The 4148-nt window shown below is 40.6% G+C and overlaps 1 long non-coding RNA gene across 3 annotated transcripts; it reads right to left on the bottom strand.

Annotated features, from left to right (window-relative positions):
• Positions 1-759: 759 nt before the first annotated feature.
• LOC119328223 lies at positions 760-3183 on the bottom strand. Of its 3 annotated transcripts, none has more exons than XR_005158887.1 (5): positions 2704-3183; positions 2299-2428; positions 1466-1544; positions 1252-1360; positions 760-1133 (listed from the first exon to the last, which is right to left on the bottom strand). It is a non-coding gene; the product is annotated as an uncharacterized LOC119328223 (long non-coding RNA). The 3 variants fall into 3 exon arrangements; XR_005158886.1 differs by having other exon boundaries at positions 2299-2422; XR_005158885.1 differs by lacking the exon at positions 2299-2428 and having other exon boundaries at positions 2704-3182.
• Between the last annotated feature and the right edge of the window lie 965 nt (positions 3184-4148).

Genomic DNA, 4148 nt, shown 5'->3' with positions numbered 1-4148 from the left:
GAGTATTTTTCCCCTATGCAGCGTCCACCTGAATGTGATAATGGGATTGTTTTCTTAAGGGACCTAAAATGGTTGTATGTCATGAAATAATTGTTTGTATTCTTCTTTTTAGCTCATTTTTCTATGAATTTTTGTGCATCTACTTTATGTTATACTCTCCGTCCATAATATAAATGTTTTTGCAGGCTACTCCTCCCGTCCCATAATATAAAAGCATTTTTACACTAATGTAGTGTTAAAAATGCTTTTATATTATAGGGACACACTGAGTATATTTGTAAGCTAACATAACTTACAAAAACGTCTTATATTATGGGGCCGGAGGGAGTATGTCATGTTCTTCTCACTCAAAGTGGCATAGCCACACGGGTGGGTCAGGGACGTATATAGAAAACCCTGGGTTTTTGCTAGTGGCCAGCCCGTAATCCAGCCTAGACTGCCCATGCAACAACATAGTACAAGACGCAAGTTGGCAAAGACACAGGACTCAAATGAGGCCTTGTCGGTTTCTTGCTGAGACCACCTCTCAACCACTTGAGGCTCGCCAAACTGCGCTGGCCCTCATGTACAACTCTCCACGGGCCAGTTAGCTCGCTTCAGCCACGGAAGAAAAGTTTGCTTGGGTCGCTCGGATTGTTATTTTTTCTTGCTAGTTCTTTCTGTGTTTGCTCATTCATTATTATTAGATGATGCCCCACGCGTTGCTGCGGACATAACTGTCCTAAATACTCTGTATAAACAATCTAGCATCTTGAAAGAGAGCATATAATTCATGGTACCTCGTTCATCAAGTTGATTTACATTTTGTAAATATTAATAATATAGTGGCACTATGATGTCATAAACAAAACAATAGTTGGACAATTGACTAAAGTATATACAACAAAAAAATTGTGCCCAAACCAACACTTGGGATGATAATCTGGCAATTGGAATCACCGGGAGATCACATTGTAACACCGAAACACACATGAACAAACAATTAGTCAAAACAAACTCTGGTATTAATGAAGAGGGAAGAAGAAGGCAACAATTGTGACAAATGGAAGCCCAATGATGAAGCAAACACTTTAGCATAGCATGTTGATCATCAGAGACAACTCCTTAGCTACATCTTGTATCGTCCTTCAATACTGAAGAGATGCCACATTAATAAAAAAAAATTGGGAAATTGTGTGATACTAATATACGATCACTCAAATCAGGTGATGAAAGACTTCGTAATATCTTATTATTTTAGCTCATGCAAACCTGATAGAAAAGAGCAGTTTGAAGCCTTGAACCAGAGAAGAATTTGAACTTAAACTCAAACAACCTGATAAAAGGTTTCATCTCCATAATATTCATTTAGCTCAATCATCTGAAATAAGATTGTTAACCACATTATTTGTTCGGGTAAGTGAATCATGTAATAAAATGTGAAGCATGAAGTAAAATGGCATCAAGAAAGAGAGTTCAATTGTACCTAAGCTCAGATATGCTGATGGGGGACTTCTCTCCATATTATTCTTCAACTATACCAGGGCTGAACACTAAAATAGGGGCTGCAAGCAAAGAAACAAATTTCTCTTGAAACTCCCACAAAAAATCTAACGAAAGCTTCAGTATGATAAAAAAATACTAAAACCACAAACTGTATTGAAACGACAATAACCAATCTGATACACGCTAGCAAAAACAAAGAGCAAGGGCTCATTCGGTTTGGAGGAAATCAAAACGTAGGAATTAGGAGTAGTATAGGAATTTGATAGGATGGCATTTGCCATCCTAAGGAATTGACTTGTCTCGTTCCTACGCGTAAAATGAGCTTTGAGTGGATGTGTAGTTTCCTCCAAAAACACAGGAAATAAGTAGTATTCCTACGAAATTCCTGTACACATTTCCTACAAACCGAATGCATATATAGGGCATTTTCCTTCGAAATTCTTATTCCTATGTTTTTCCTATGAAAATCCTTCAAACCGAATGAAGCCTTAACTGATAAGATACATAAGTAATATTCTGGAATATTTTATTCAGTGCTATCAACTATGAACTATCAAATACTCCCTTGTAAAGAAATATAAGAGTGTTTAGATCACTATAGTGATCTAAACGCCCTTATATTTTCAATCAAGGCACCAACTATGACATCCGGTGGCTAAGAGCATGGTTGAACCTCATTGTGTCAGCAGTTGTTTGTAGTGTACTGAATGTGAAATAAGTTGATTAATTGTCCTCCTGAAAAATAATGTTGTGCAGTTGCCTATGGAAAACCATATGGTTACTTGCTGTGAACACGAGCAACTGAGAGGAAACCTGCAAAAATTTATTGAATTTCAGAGCACCAATTCCTTGTGAACATGGTACAAAAGGCGGCCACCTGTCTTGGATACTGCTGGTTGCGGCCATATATCAGCAGGCAAAGGTCCGATGCAAAGCTCTGCTCCTCCATATGTAGACGTAATAATACATACAATATCCAGATCTAGTCAGGTTTTCACATTTCAGAGGATAAAATAACGGAATAACACTCAGAAGTACTCCCTCCGTAAACTAATATAAGAGCGTTTAGATCACTAAAATAGTAATCTAAACGCTCTTATATTAGTTTACAGAGGGAGTACTGTAGTATACAACTACCAATCTACCATATCACTATACCAAATCAAGCCAATCAAAAAAGCAATTTGAGGGAGAGGGAGAATAAGAAGAGATGCTTACTCTCTTCTTCAGGTTGGGCTTGCGGGCATTGATGGCGGCAGCAAGGAGGTGGGGGAGGTGGTCGGACTCGGCGCTCCTCAGGGCCCTTGCAGTAGAGGAACACGCGGCGCTCGTGCAAGACCACCGTCCCGGTGAGCTGCTCCTTCCCGATATCCTCCCATCGGAACCCAAACTCCCTGTTTGGAACTCCGGATGAGGCCGCGTCCGGCGTGTCCGAGGCCGCCGACGTGGGCAGGGCCCGAAGGAGAGCAATGACGGGCATAGGCTGATTTGCTTGCGCTCCTCGACAATCTGGGTTGACAGTAATGGAACCGCTGCTCGACCCACGTCCCATCGCCCTGCAGTCGAGGAGAAGAGGACGAATCAGGGTGGGGGGGTCACGGGTGGCACGGGTGAAGCGGGAGGTGTGCAAGGGGGTTGGGCGTGAAGATGGGGAGGGTAGAGGAGAAGGCAAAGGTGCCGATGTGACCTTTTCACTGGCGTGAGTTAATGGGGATTGAAGAAGATGAAGTGGGGTAGGAGTTTCCGTGGAGATGATAGGAAGGAGAAGAGACGCTGAGATGGGAAAAACTTTGGCATGTACTGTAGAAGAAAATAAGCGGTCTGTTGCATGTTAGCTTCGCATTTGCATCCTAGCTAGTAAATGCGATGGCAAGGTACTACGTCGGAAAGAGAGAGAGAGAATTGATGAAAAGATGTACATGTGGCATGCATGTTGGTCCTGTTTGGATCCATGGGTTAGAGTTAGTTAGAGTTAGTTTGGACTCAACTAACTCAAAAATATTCAAATAGGAGGGTTAGTTTGGGTTAGATGCATCTAACCCATCCAAAAAATCTAACCCATCCAAGAGGTGCTTATTTAGGTTAGTTCTTTTTGGGACCACAAAAAAACACATTTTTCTCTCGCTCTTCCCGCAGCAGATCCCTCCCCACTTCCTCGAAGCTTCTCGTCCTCTCTCTCCCTCCCTCTCGCACTGCCCGTGAAGGCGTCTCGCCGAATCCGCGCTTCATCTAACCCTGCCATCCAAACACCTCTCTGGCTAGAGTTAGTTCAGGGTTAGAATCTAACTCTAATCTCTAACTGAGTTAGAGTATCCAAACAGGGCCGTTGATGTGGATAGTGTGTATGTAGAGAGAATTGGTTATAGTGGGGATCAACTTTTTAAGAATGTAAGATTTGATAGATTTGGTAAAACTTCATGAATTCTAACATTTTCTTGAACTTGAAAAAAAAATCATTTTTAAAAAATCATGATTTGAAAAAAGTTCAGGAATTTAAGAAAAGTTCATGGTTTGATAATAAGTGCACTGATATGGAAAAAATGTTTGTGAATTTTTAAAATCATGGTTTTTAAAAAAATTCAGAGGTTTGATTTTTTTTACAAATTTGGAAAAAAATCAATGGATTTGAAAACAAATTGCGAAATTTGATTTTTGTAAATGAA

The sequence above is a fragment of the Triticum dicoccoides genome, chromosome 7A (genome assembly GCF_002162155.2).
Source record: "Triticum dicoccoides isolate Atlit2015 ecotype Zavitan chromosome 7A, WEW_v2.0, whole genome shotgun sequence".
Lineage (NCBI taxonomy): Eukaryota > Viridiplantae > Streptophyta > Magnoliopsida > Poales > Poaceae > Triticum > Triticum dicoccoides.
The sequence above is the reverse complement of the archived record's forward strand: the minus strand, read 5'-3'. Positions and strand labels throughout refer to the sequence as shown.